The 15046-nt window shown below is 46.1% G+C and overlaps 1 protein-coding gene and 1 pseudogene across 2 annotated transcripts in view; both read right to left on the reverse strand.

Annotated features, from left to right (window-relative positions):
- Positions 1 to 15046, reverse strand: part of LOC149337810 (uncharacterized) — a 309160-nt gene that overhangs the window by 241147 nt on the left and 52967 nt on the right. The gene's annotated exons all lie outside the window — the stretch shown is intronic.
- Positions 5443 to 7343, reverse strand: LOC149337813 (uncharacterized; annotated as a pseudogene).

A 15046-nucleotide genomic window follows, 5' to 3' on the forward strand; every position in this document is an offset into this window, starting at 1 on the left:
TAAAGCAGAAACAAAGAACGCTTCACTGGAGTGATTTTGTCTCGCCTTCCGATTCAAATTACACGCCGGACACGCAACATGACTCCCACGAAAGAAGATGAACCGACGTGCGAAGGATGTGGAGAGGAACTTACAGTAAACGACATCTTACGTTGATGTCCAAAACTCAAGAAACTCCTTGAGAGTTCAGCGGCCTCGATTATCACGCGCATCCACCTTTCCCTGTGCTGCCCGCTATGCAGGCTGTGAATTTCAGTGTAGATAGCGTAGGCAGAGGGTCGCATTTTCGGCAATGAAGCATGAAGTTAAATGAAGCGCAAGTTAAATGCCTTGGGTTTCTGTTCGAAAAAAATATGTCCTGGAATGCTCACATAGATGCAGTTGCAACTAAAATTTCTCGCATCACTGGGATCCTGTGCAAATTGCGATATTTTTCTCCTGTTTGCATTAAACGCCTTATTTTCAGTGACCTGTTTACTTCACATATTAACTACTGTCACCTAGTGTGGGCTACAACTACTTTGTCAAATATTACTTAACTTCACATCCTACAAAAAACGGCAATTCTTAACTTCACATCCTACAAAAAACGGCAATTCGTATAGTTGCAAACGCTGCATACGATAGCCGCACTGCACCTCTCTTCAAGGAACTAAACATTGTAACACTTCCTGACATTTATAAAACAATGCTCCTTAAGCGTTATTCTAACGAAATTAAACCGAATAAAAACATTTTAGGCGGCATAGCAAACATCACTCCTAAACGAAAAACACGGAATGCCTGCAGTACTGAACTGTGGGAAATACCCCGAGCACGCACTAACTATGGTTACCAGATGCTACATAATATTGACACATGCCTTCGAAGAGACAGAAGTAGTGCATGCACTAGAAGAGGAAGAAGTTAGTTGGCTCTCGCTCGCGCGCTCGGACTGAGGGACCGCCGCAGTTTTTTTCGTCTCTGCTCCAGTGCTCTAATTCGCGTTCCGCTCTTGCTCCCGTCGCTTTTAAACAAACGAGTTGTTTCATAGCCACAATACTGTTTTTTTTTTGTAAATATATCATAGCCACAATAATTGCACTTTATACTTTTTTCTGCATTGCACCGTACATTGTACACTTCATTAAACACTCTCCTAATCTTGTAATTGTCTTTGCTTATCTCTTGATTTTGTACCAGATCCTCCCATACCTGATGCGTTGTGTTTGTATTCCAGTTCTGTTGCCAATGCCAAGTTTTTAGGGGCCGTGAACCCCGTCAAGCCCAGTTAAAGGCTTTTTGTTCGCGGTCCTCAGCATCTGTAATGTTGATGTTGGAATAAAATGATGATGAAGTTGTCCCTGGCAGATTTAAACTTGTGGTAATGGGGTTAATTTAAGCCTCTGACCGGCACAGCTGCTGTTTTGACGAATGAGTGCAAGCCGAGGCCAAATAGTGAGGTCACAGCGAATAAGGCAAGGCTGTGCAAGGGGGATAATATGTCCAGCATTTTGCTTGTGAATCAAACACTCTCTCCAGACAAGCCTCTTGAGTGGCTCGCAGTAGTGTTCTTTTTTTTTTACAAAAAGGCGCCATAAGTAAACGCTGTATGTTTAACGTTCAAAGTTTTTTTTCAGTCAGTTACATGGCTGAGGAGAACGGAAAAAAAGCCGCAATTGCTGCTTGACAAAGCTCCCAACCGCTATGCTGCTTCAGTAGCAGATGGGTGGGAAAAAGAAAGAAAGAAAAGCATAAGAGAAAACAAAGAAAAACGTGACATTGCGCAGAAAATACAATGGCCAGCACTTTTGGCTCCTTGCAATACACAAACTGTAGGGGCCAGACACAAACGAGCTAACTACAAATGATTTGTAAGGAAACAACATTAAATCCGTGATGAAAACAAAAGCATTTCGCAAACTACGCTGTACACACACGCAAAAACAACACACTAAAGAAACAGATTTCTTATGTAGTTCACCGTTACGGAGCAAATGGCAGCATTAGTGAACCCAAACTTGTTCAGTATAGAAGGAAGGAGGCATCGTGGAGACTGCAGACCGTAATTAGTTCTCGGACGCGGTACGCGCCAGTGTTCACGGTGACTTGTTATCCGGCAGAATGTGGCAGAATACATGAGACACACACGGGCTGTCGACTTCCAGCGCCTTTTCGCAAGAAATGCCAAAATCGACAACACGTGCTAAGCGATGGCATTGAAATAATAAGGCTGTGTTAAGACAAGGGCGCTAATATAGTTACCGGCACCATTTTTTTGCTTTGAATGAAATCTTATACGTGATAGGCAAATTAGTAGATACACAGGAACGGTACCTGGGTTTGCAAAAAAAGCTGTTGTTTTTTAGAAGACGTTGCTTTCGCGATTTCGCAGTTTGGAAAATTTGGATGCGAGCGGAAAGAAGTGCAAGACTTAGTGCGACCTGCATCTGTTTTAAATGCCAACCACCGTGTCTGAAGTTTCGCAGCGAAAAAATCGCCAACATTGTCCAAAAAGTTGGGCATTCCAAGAAGGGCATTTTTACACGACGCTAGGGGGACCAGGATGGGTGAAAACTAGGAGCAGAAATGTGCTCCGAGCATTTATCGCTCCTTTTCCTCTTGTGCAAATGGTTGTGTGTTGAAACGTTCTAGAATTCAAAGATTGGTGCAATAAGGCCAATTTCCTTCGCATTTCAAAATAATATCATCGTCGCTTATCATCAAAATTTTCCAGAAAGACCTTTAGTACAAAATCAAATGCCCAATGGAGACCATACTTCGTTCATGTGGCGTTATTGGATATTGCCCGTACGAACGCGATTTCGCTCTGACTGCACGGCGTTGCAATTTAGTGTCCAACCCCGCAACACCGAACTGAGGTCCGGATCCCCGAAGCACAAGGACTGTGCCGGGACAACCTGCTGTCTCGCGCTACGCACATTAATTGGTGTGTTGCACCTTCTAGTGACTAATATAATATCGTCTTACTTACAATACCGTACTCAGTTTGTCGTCATTGAAGGAAAACACTCCACATCAAAGTCAATCAAAACAGGTGTCCCACAGGGAAGCATCCTGGGACCATTTCTTTTCATTCTTTATATTAACGAGATAGTTCGCGTTGATGCAACGGCACATTACATAATCTATGCTGACGACACAAGTTTATTCTTTTCAGGCAAATCGTGTGTTGATCTAGGTATCCGAGCGAATAGAACGTTGTCCGAGATTAATGCCTGGGCTCAAATTAACTGCCTAAAGCTAAACATTAATAAAACGAAGGCTATTTTATTTCACCCCCGACATGTCCAGCGACCTTCCATTTTTTTAAATAACACTGAAATTGAAGTGGTAAAGAGCTTTAAATCACTGGGCGTGTATTTCTCAGAAAACATGACATGGGATGATCACGTAAACTATATCGTTGGTAAGCTATCCAGGACAGCTGGCGTTATGCGCCGTTACTGCTACAATTTTCCGATACCTGTTAACATGCTCATATATAACTCTTTATTTTCCTCTTTATTAAATTACGCGTTTTCTGTATGGGCAACAACAACAGCTGGAAACATTAGCAAACTTACTGTCTTGCAAAAAAGGGCTTTACGCCTCGCCTGTAAAGTTCCATATCGCTTCCACACAGCAGGCCTATTCAAGAAGTACCACATAATACAAGTTTCATCGATGAACGATCACAGACTGTGCCACTTATATAAACTCAGTTTAATAAAAAATAATGATGCCATCACTAGCCTAGCAAGGCTAGAGAAAAACATTTCTGCTTATAATGTGCGCCATCCTGAGATGTGGTATGTTCCAAAATGCAGAACCAATTATGGAAATCAAATGATAAAATTTAAATTGCCTACACTTCTGAATCACATGATAAAGGATGCTAACATTGACATATCAGATATAACACCAAAAGAACTGCGTTTATTGTTTGTATAATGTTGTGATATGATTTTCTAGTTCTTCTTGCCTGTTTTATACTAACTTTTTCAACGATGTTGCCATATCCGACTGTGTTCTCTTGCCGCACGCTTCTGTCCTACCCCGTGTGATGGGGGGTCAGGGCTTTTCAAGCTGTTCACACAGCTTTTCTCCTGTCCTCCTCGCAGCATCTTTTTGTTGTGGAATAAAGTTCAATTCAATTCAATTCAATAAATCGTTCGGCCGTTCTGCGCTTCCAGATGATCGGCGAAAACATTACAGAAGCCGTGGCCACGCAGAGTGACTCGCATACGTCGCCCACGTCTGCTCTATGCACTAAGGTGAGAAGGTGGCCTCCAGCTCTTACAAAAAAAGTTTTAGACAGTGTATGGAGTGTCTATAGAATTCGATCTATAAAGTATATAGACTGCCTATAGACAAATCCTAGAGAACGGGCTATGGGCAATACAAATGCCCTAGACAGCCTATAGACAATCTGTAGATTTATGGCCATACGAATTTAGTGCACTTTTGTCTGTAGACAGTCTATGGACTATGAATAGTCAAAAAGCAATATTTATAGGAAGTCAATAGAGTCAAAAAGAAGTCTATAGACTATTTTTATAAGGGAGGGCCAGAGAAGAGGGGACGAACGTCATGGGGAGCATCGCTGGCTGTGCAGAATAGCCCGAAAAAGTGAAGCTGCTCGCGTCTGCGAAATCTAAAGCTCCAAGAGGGACAGGGCCCTTCTGCTGCTTAAGACATAATTGTGCTGCTGAGGACATAAGCTAAAAAATACACCTTCTAACATTGAGCTACTTTGTTATTCTTCAATATTAGACCTAAACTCGAATGTTCATGCATAGTGTGGGACCCGTATACTAAATCTAACGTAAAAAATCTGGAAAGAATACAGAGAACGTAGAAAACCAGCTAAAAGGACGCATTTACACAGGACAACGCTCCAACTGGCCCAACACCAACTGGCCCAACAAGCTACGCTTCTTCAGTAGAATACAGAGAAGAGCTGTCAGGTTTATTTTTGATAAATGTGCAAGGACTGACTCCCAAACCACTTTAATGGTGATTAATAAAATTGAACTACTTGAACATCGGAGAAGAAAGCTTAGGTTAGAACTTATTTCCCTCTTATTACATAAAAAAACTTGGCTTGGATCCCTCATCGAAGGGAGGAGGAGGGGATCAGAACCAACTTTTTTATTTCTTGGCAGAAAGAGCTGAAATTTAGCACACACACACTGCACATTGCAGTGAAAAGACAAATATAAAATTTCATAAATATATCTTTATTAGTTTTTGTTTTATAAGAATTTATAAGTTCCTTGCTTGTGGAAAGCCTGGCACAGTTACAAAACATGATAGTGAGTCGGAAATACTTTGCATGTTTGCCCAAATGTCTAATCTACACCAAGACAGTGTTCGATTTTTTTAGTGCGCTAATAACTTTTTGCTGAACATGACATGCACATGACTGTGCTTCACTGTATAAAGTCCTGTAGTTATTGTGAAATAATAAAATAATGCAGAGGTAAAGAAACATTTCAAGACTGTCTTTAAATACAGCACAGTTTATGGATCATAGCAAAACAAATATGATCAAAATCGGTTCAGCCATTGTGGTGCTATGCTTTCCACGCGCGAGGTAATCGACAAAAAAAAACGCAATTGAGAAAACGGGCTGCAAAGTTTTGCAAGCCCTTCAGATTTATTAAAAAGCACCAGAGCTGTAATATTTTGCATCACTGCTGTCAGGCACCTTCTTGCACCTTTGTTTCTTTGTTTGGTGGGCTTTTGATGCTTTCCTGAGGCGTTCTTGGTCCTTTTCTTGAGCCCTCTGGACGGCAAGGGCACCAGGATGTACGCCCAAGGTGGCACCCACTTCCGAGTAGGCTCTTTGAGTCCCTGAATTATACTTCACTACTGCCTCATTTACTTCAGTCTCTACTGCAAATAGTGAGGCATGCTCATCCTTTCAGAGTGCGAACCAAATAACTGAGTGCAAACTCTCAGCAGCATTCTGTGTCCTTCCATCCTTGCAGCGCTCCAGCAAGTGTAGTACGTCTGAAAGGCGTTGATACAGGGGCAGCATGGCTTGGGCAACTCTGCTCGTAAGCTTATATTTATGAGGAGGCTGTGCTTCTTTTTTCGCTTCTGCTGCTGTCTGCTCACACCAGCTGAGGGGGCCAGGGGGGCACAGCGCATGGTGAGGGTCGCTGTCCGTAGAAGTCACGTGCCAGTAAGTGGCCATGACAGCTTTGTGCATTGCTGCAACATCGTTGACGTTCTTGCTGATGGCCAGGCCGTAGTAGCTGGTGAGCTTTTTAATCAGGTGTTGTGTGAGCCCACCCTTGCCAGCCAGTGGTTCTGCTTTCCTGGCCTGGCTCACAATGGAGCTAAGACCAGTGCAGTCTTCTTTTGTGACTGCTATAAACCCAAAGGCTGCTCATCTTGTAGCGCCTGGAAAACATGGCTGTCTCCATCAGAGGCAACTGCCGTATATCGCAGGTCATTCTTGGCCAATGAACGACCGAAAAGCTGCAGAGCGGCCTCCACTTCCATTCGGCCAGAGCCAACTTCAGTGTTTTTTTGACACTGATGCCTCCACTGAAGGTACGTGAGGTCATACTCCGCTGGCCCAGGCTGCATCCAAGGCAGAAGTTCGACAGAACAATACTGTCCAGCACAAGCCCTGTGTGGAATTCCGTTATGCAGCCTACCCCAATGTGGGAGCTATGACCGCGCGTGAGCGAGGTGTCATCATAAACAACGGTCACATTTTTGGTGAAGCCAACCTCCATCTCGCTGCACACTTTCTTTACGGCAGCTGCAGCATCCCTAAAGATGTTGTCGGCAGCCTCCTCTGCAGCAGGCTTGAAGAGCCCCTTCAAGTGGCCCTGGAAAGTTTTGTGGTGTAAACCACGATTCGACACATTCATGGTGGCCCATAAATCATTCAGAGCTGTTTTCCCTTTACCTATTGCTGTGATAGCTTGCATTGAACGAATGTTCACATCAAACACTCTTGCACCTTCCTTCCTTTGAAAGGACCACTGGGTTTCAATTGGGCTACAAGCAGGGCATTGAAGCACCATTTTCACGGCCAGACCGAGCCTGGTATCGCAGTGCACACCCATGGAAGGCTGTTTGCATCTTGGGCCCAAAGTTTTCGCTACCAAGGAGTTCACCGCGGAAATCTGCACCAGAATAAACTCAGTGTCACAGGAGGCCAAAGTTTGATGGCCTTGCTGCTCCATCAAACTGAACTTCCGTTCGGTTGCGGATACTGCGCGAAGTACGTCGCGAACATCGCATGCCTGCGCTTCTGCTGTCACCACTGACACGAAACGCGGCTCGAGGCGCGCCTGAATGGTGCGACGTTCGGGCGACGATTCGTCCGGTTCTGTCATCACATTGTAGCTCGTCGACGGCTCACTCGCAGGCTGCGTGTCCGTGTCACCGACTACTCTGCCGGCGATGGTGACCTTCGATCCGCGTCGCCTCCAGCGATGTGGTCTCGGCTGCTGATATAGACCGTTTACAGCGCGCAGTTCTTCCGTTTGAGACCAGATGGCGCCACACGTGCGCTCCGAACACGGCACCATTACTTGCCTCGTAAGTCGCCGGCGTGTACGCCTCGACGCAGCAGCGGAAATTTCGCGGGTGGTTGCCGAATGTGTTCTTTCTACGATGTGAAAAGGCAGAGGAAACACATGCTCTGTTGTGGATTGCAAGAATTGCGACAGAGAGTTAAAGGTTCAGGATGTGATCGTTTGCGAGCTTCACGAAACCGAACTGCACAAGGAGGTAATGCCAATGTTCGCGCCCGTTCGCCACGCACCCTTTCCGAACTGGCGAATGCAACAAACACGTTCGCCAGCGCTAGATAGCTAATAAAGAAAGGTTTCGATCTTGGAAAATCGTCGAGGGTAAGTGCACAACACAGCCGCATGAAGAAGCTGTTCCGCCACCGAAACCATGACGGCGTGCTTTCAGTTATTGTGCACTGTGCTCAGACCGCATTGATCTTAAGTTGTGGTCTGTGACCATTAGTAAAACGAGCGCCCGAGGCCGAATTAGAAACGAAAAAAAAATAAGACTACTTACGCTCCTTCATACGGCTGCTGTTTGTTATGCACTGCACAGCCGTGCGAGCCGACAACGCTTACCGTCAGTCCGTGTATTACACGCAGTCTTGGTGCTACTGTTCAATTTCGCTCCAAGTAGCGCGGTTTTCGTGGACCGTGTTCGGATTACAGCATTTGGTTTACGGCTGCTGTGCCGGACGGTTGTCACTTGCTCGCGGTCCATGCGAGACAGTCACTAAAAGTGACTCCGTACGCTCAGAGTGAAGCTGATTAATTACAACCAACGAGACCACGAGCATTTCCATGTCCGCATATCGAGCGTCGAGCGTACCAAAATTTTTTATATGAGGCTGACGTTATTGTGAAATTCGTCTAGCATGAACGCGTTGCCATGCGCGCGTTATATAACAATCGCGGAATCCTTCGAAATGATTGCACGCCAGCTTGTGACGGCTGCTTGATACATGGTACTGCTACCATGATAGTCAACCTTTGTGTGTCTATTTATTTTTGTCGCTTTTCTATGTTTAATCAACCAGTAAGAAATATTTCAGGTTTCCTAAGCACGTACCGTTAACAGGGTGCAAACAAATGCATACGATGTGCATGTGAGCGTTTCAGACCAGTGTCTGCATGCATGTACAGAAAGGACAACAACCTGTAAGGCCGCAAGAACATTAAACATTGCCGTTTTATATATTAACAATAAAAAAAACATTAAGCAGAGTCTTCAGCGCATGCAAAGACAAGCATTCGGGCGATCCGTCCGTTGCCTCGAACAGGCGGAGAGCTCAGCGGCTCTCCGCGACATGAAGTCCGATAGTGTTTTCACGCGTGAAGTGGTCAAATTATGGTTCTCACATGTCCTTCCAAGCTTTGGCCAAACCATAGTTTCATCTTCCCACTCCTTTACAACCGTATCAGCCAAAACACTGCCTGCCGGAACCGAACCGTCAGACGCAGCAGCCTTCGCGACGAGGCGCGCGCCGAGCGGTCAGGAGGCGAGTAATGGCGGCGTGATCACGTGATCAAAGATGGCAGCCCCCATGATACGCCGCTGTAAAGCGTCTATATGGGCGGCCGAGGTGCGAGAGTCTCCGTTGTCGACGGGGCACTTGTCGGCTTGGGGAGTCGCACGGTGCAAGATTGCGCGGCACGTCATCCACATGTGCAGTCGGGTGCTCCGTTTCTCGCGTCTTTTTCTTGCCGCAGGAGGCTGGCGCTTCCGTTTTCCGAAGGCGTGCTTCGTTTCTTTTCAAACGTGCGACGATCCGTCGCTAACCTGGGATCTTTCAGAAATACCAACTCTGCGCACCAAACAAAGACGCCGGCGTCGTTTCTGAAGCAGACAGCAGCGTTCCGCTGTGGTTGCCAGCTTGCCGCTGCCGCAGCAGCAACCAATGGGGAGACGCCTTTCATCACGGCTGCCAATCAGAGGCCCGCTTTCATCGGAGAGCCCGTGTGACAACCTCTGGCAGACCCACGCTTCTTTTGTGTTTGTCCGACTGTTGCAATATGGCGATGACCGAAGAATTCAGAAACGGAACGGCGGAACGGGCCTTGGTTGCGCGAGCTCGGGTGGCGGCCGACACCACTGGGGTCCCGAACTAGGGACCTCCACCTAGTACTTGTAAGGGCTGGCCCCCTCTGGGTCAGCGCCTCCAGTAGTGTAAGTGTACATAAATGTTTTCCACCACCACCACGGCGGAACTTCGAGGTTCCGAACGATACCAAGATGGCGGCGCTCGGTGGCGGGAGAGACGAGATATGGCTCCGCGAACTGCGGCGATTTTGCGCGATTTAAAGCAATTTTCTCGCCCTGCGCACTGACAAATTAATTTTTTTTCGGGCACTTTTAGCGCATTTTAAGCCAAACCATTTTGATACAACATAGATTAGGCGTTGCAGGTACCGAAACACTCGGTTTCCAAAAATCGATTTTTTTCCCGCGATTTTCGCGATCTGATCCCCGCGCCCTCCCGGCACCAACCACACAAACTCGTCAACCCCATCCGAGTTCTCTAACCCCTATATTGGCTAGAACAGACACAAGTTTTCGTTCTTTCCACGCACAATAAGAGATTGGAAACTCATTGGACCATTGTCCCATGTGTTTTAAACAATTATTGCTGTATTGTGTTGTTCTTTTTTGAAGTGTTGCGTTTTTTTTGTGTGACTTGATTGACTTGTTCGCCCGCCCTGCTTGGACTCAGTGTCCGCAGTATTTTGTAAATAAATAAATAAAATAAAAGCTGTAAGCGGCTGATAGGGGCCGCTGCTCCAGCCACAACCGCACCCCGAGGGGCCATGACGCCGAGCAGCTAAAAGGTCACCGCCCTCAACACTCTCACTGACGAGATACTCCTGCGAGGAATTATTCTCAACGGCGGTGCGGAGGAGCAGCAGCATATAGGCCAAATGCACTCTCCCTATCAGCCACTCATTCTGCACAAGGGTCACTGCTTGTCTAATGGAATAGACCGAGGCGGTGATCTAGCGCCGCAATGAGGTTGCCCCTGAGGCGGTGCGTTAACGTTCCAGAGTGGCCTGCGACACCGGTCCACTTTCCCTGGGCGGCTGCTGCGTCCCTCATCCAAGACTGCTTTTCAAAACCTCATAGTGGACTTCGTTCACAGAACTTGTTCCCTTTAATAGTGCGCAATCCATTATCATCATCATCAGCTTGACTGCGCCCACTGCAGGGCAAAGGCCTCTCCCATGTCTCTCCAATTAACCCTGTCCTTCTTTGCGAGTTGCGGCCACCGTATCCCCGCAAACTTCTTAATCTCATCGGCCCACCTAACTTTCTGCCGCCCCCTGCTACGCTTGCCTTCTCTTGGAATTCACTCCGTTACCCTTAAGGACCAGCGGTTATCTTGCCTTCGGATTACATGCCCTGCCAAAGCCCATTTCTTCCTCTTGGTTTCAACGATGATGCCATTAATCCGCGTGTGTTCTCTCACCCACTCCGTCCGCTTCCGATCTCTTAACGTTATACCTATCATTTTTCCTTCTATAGCATTGTCCTTAACTTAAGCTGAGCCCTCTTTGTTAGCCTCCGCGTTTCTGCCCCGTAGGTGAGTACCAGTAAGATAGAGCCGTTGTATCTTCCAAGCTTGCCAAAAGCAAGTCTGGCACTGAGTTTTGACGGAGAGATGAAAAATTCGCAAAGCGGGGTACCGTGATCACATGGCCACGAGTGTGTCTGAAACTCTTCTGGAAAAGCTTAAACCCGCTTCGGTGAATAACATGCGGAAATTAACAACAAAAAGAGACGGGCCGAGGTGAGTCCTTTCAGCCGTTGCCCCTCACGCAGGTTGAAGGAGCGGCTGTTCTATCTGCACCTCGCAAGCTAACGCAGGTGTGTGTGTTTGGTGTAAAGGAAGCATGATTGAGAATGCAGCCAGAAACGTGCACCGTATTGCAGCGTACGTCACTCCTTTGGGCTGCGGTCTTGAATAGACATAGGGCAGACAGGAGAGGGCTTTAAATTTAATTTCAGTTCAATTCAATTTATTCTCCAGTTATACACTGGGACGTTCTCCGGGCTAAAATGACGGACTGGGCCTCGACTGAGTCCCGGAGACGTTTACAGAACAGCGACCGGCGGTATATAGGGAGAAATGCTATACGGTACAGGATTAAACAGAAACAGTGTGTATACATGTAAAAAGGGCATACATATATACAAAGCACAGAAAAGAGGACGCATATACAGAGTTATAAACCATAAAAACAAAATGTGAGGCAAAAGGCAATTACAATATACTGAAGTACTCGTGTAGCTTTGTGCGCGAAAAGTTATTCATATCTTTATGGCGATATCTTTTTACGGCTGAACAGCATAAAAGGCAGGTGAAGAATGGTAGCGACATGGCGACTCATTGTAAAACTTCTAAATGCTGTCCTGCTTTTGAAAAACCTGGATTCGTTGGTCGGTTGAAAGACAGACTGCAAAGGGATGCAACTCCTGCGCGCCACACGCGTGCCCTTTCCATTTCTTTTGTGAAAAAAAAACGTTTTCCTTGGGCTGCACGCCTTTTCCTCCGCTTCAAAAACTGCAGCTATGGTGGGCAAATATTTAGGGGAATCCCCCAGGGTGGAGAAGATTTGGAATAAGGGAGTAATTACTCATTGATATCCACCCGAGCGCGGCTACCATAAGCATGCCGTTTCGGTTAGCTCAATTGGTAGAGCGACTGCTCCGGTGAAGCGGTGGTCCCGGGTTCGAACCCCGGACCAGGACGAATTTTTCTTTAACTGCAAAGTTTCTGAGAAAGCTCTATAGCTTTCCTTTGTAGCCTTATGGCTGCGCTCGGATGGATGTCAATAAGTAATTACTCCTTTATTGCCACTATGGTAGTATGCCGTCTTGTCCTTCGCTATGACCTCGCCGTTAGCCGTAACCACCAGACTACGCTTAATTAAATGGTTATTGGCTGTTCAGTTTCTTAGCCAGACGTTTCGCGTGATTTTCGATATTAGTGACATCCGCCGAGGCTGACAGTTTTGTCCCTAAAAGATGTTTCTTTGCAGACTAGCCTAATTATAGGAATTGAAGCATTAGATGAATCATTACAAAGTCGCGCAGCCCGATTTATTACTTCATGCTATGATCGCAGGACCAGTGTTTCTGGCGTAAAAACATCGCTTGACATACCGCCACTGTCTTTTCGCCGTACAATTTCCCAACTCTGCCTTTTCCACAAGTTATACTACAGTTTTCCTCAACTGCACTGCACACTTCTACTCCCTCCCAATAGAACATCTCGTCGCCTTTTTAACAGTCTGAGCCTACAGCGATTACATGGTTCCACCTGTTGCGTGGGCGTTCCCGTGCTGTCGTGCCGGGAGGCGTGAGAAAGAAGAAGAGAGCCAGGCGATCACTCCGCTCCAGGACCAAACACAAAGTGATTTATTCCCAAACCCCCTAGCTGCGCTTCAGCTTAAGAGGGCGCCACTATTAAGTTCATAGGTGGCGACCACAACACCACCAATGCCTTTAGAAAAACCTTCCTGCCATCCGCCATTGAACAGTGGTGGAATGAGCTGCCTGAGGCAGTTGTAACTGAGCGCAATCCAAATAAATTGAAAACCGTGCTTTTATCTTATCTTTTTCCTTAGCGCACTTACAGTGTAATGCCCGGCACTTTTGAGTACCACCTCTGCACGAGTTACATTTTTTTTTTCTCTCAAATTGTTGAACCCTTGTCTGCAAATCAGTGTTCCCGTTGTCCACTTGATATAGCGTGGAGGCCAGGTGTGCCTGTGATTGGTCCCTTTTTCATTTTGTAATGATTTTTTTCATTTTGCCTTCTCCACTGTTATATTCCAAATGTTCTTATTGTTTGTGATTTCATTTTTTTGCTCCACCCTTATGTAATGACCCGCCTAGGGGTCCTCAAGGGAAAATAACTGAGGATGATGATGAATGATGGAGTTTGCTTGAACAGTGGACACATACTGCGCGTTTTGTATCTATCGGTGCGGGTTGTAAAAATATCTCCCAGGCAAACTACGGCCTATTTGGGCTAAAACAGTGACGGCCAGGTAGTTTATGATGGTTTTTCGGTAAAAAATTCAACAATAGAATTTTCTAGGATTTTCCAGACCGGGGAGAAACTGCAGTCGGCTGCTGCGGCATAAATTACGCCGAGGCTAGGGAGCAACCGATCTGACAGGGTACGCCCTCTGGCTAACTGTGTGACTCAGGCCAGGGGTTGGCGTCGCAGTTTTTCGCCGATTTAAGAAAATTCAAGCAAATTTGTATGTTAAATTAGTATTAATCGAAAAAGGTAGACATTGATAAGCTATCTGTTGGTTTGAAGAGAGAAAGACCAGACTCGCGGAGGATGAATGGATGAATTTCATTCGCACTCTTGATTGTGAAGGTAAATTGTAGGAGGCACTGGTCCTGTCGTTTGTTGGTCTTTTCTTACCTTCGGGTGGCAAAACCTCAATTGCCTACGGGCCAATTCTTCTATATCACCATTGGGTTTATACCCGCGGTACAGTAGTGCTGAATGGTACGGCAAAACAGCGCTGACGGACGGGACGGAAGAAGATGAGACAAACACATGCGCTGAACTAACAACCAAATGGTTTATTGCGAAAGAGGGGTGCAATATAAAGCATAGAAGGGAAAACTGCGGTGTAAACATGACAAGGCATACATTCCGGATATCATCAATGATTAAGAAAAGCGATCTCCTGTGGGAATAGAGCCACCGATGGTTGGCTTACACATGAGTTGCCTAATGTGTGAATGTGAAAGGCGTCCGATATCATGTGTTTGTCTCATCTTCTTCCGTCCCGTCCGTCAGCGCTGTTTTGCCGTACCATTCAACATGAACCAACCAGCCCGATTCAGCCCTCTCCTTGAATTACAGTAGTGCTGCGGGAGAGGCTTATTTTCTTATTCATTTATTATGCCTCGATCTACTATGTGTCCCCTTTGGTTTCGCCGTCTTCCTAGTGCTTTCACCGTGAACCAACTAGTCCCAACAAGAATTTTACTTGGATAATTTAACTTTCCCCTGGTGTCAGTGGAGATGGGAAAAAAGATACGCTTTGGAAGTACGGCAGATTGGGTGAGTTGGTGTTCCATGGTGACAAGAAAACTCAAACAGCTCTGTCATCGCTGGAGAAATTTTTCATTTGGCTTTTACACCACCGCTACACTAGTTTTCTCATGATCGTCTCAACTGCCTATGTGTACTCCTGGAAACCCGAGCTTTAGGAATGCTGAGCCCACATTTCTTGATATCCGAATGTACACATTTACAGTCCATCATCATCGTCAACCAAGATTCCCCTTGAGGTGAAAAAACTGTAGCGCTCGAGACAAGGACACAACGAAGACGACAACACGGGCGCTAACTTTCAACTGAATCTTTATTCAATGCACAAACAGTTTTTAAATACTGCGCAAGCATCAAAATATCGTCCCACAAGCCTATCACACCGCAAGTAACTTTTCACATTTTGTCCGAGCCATCAAGAAAAATCATCTCCTTCTTTGATAG

The sequence above is a fragment of the Amblyomma mixtum genome, chromosome 7, assembly GCF_055824585.1.
Source record: "Amblyomma mixtum isolate Tamu chromosome 7, ASM5582458v1, whole genome shotgun sequence".
Lineage (NCBI taxonomy): Eukaryota > Metazoa > Arthropoda > Arachnida > Ixodida > Ixodidae > Amblyomma > Amblyomma mixtum.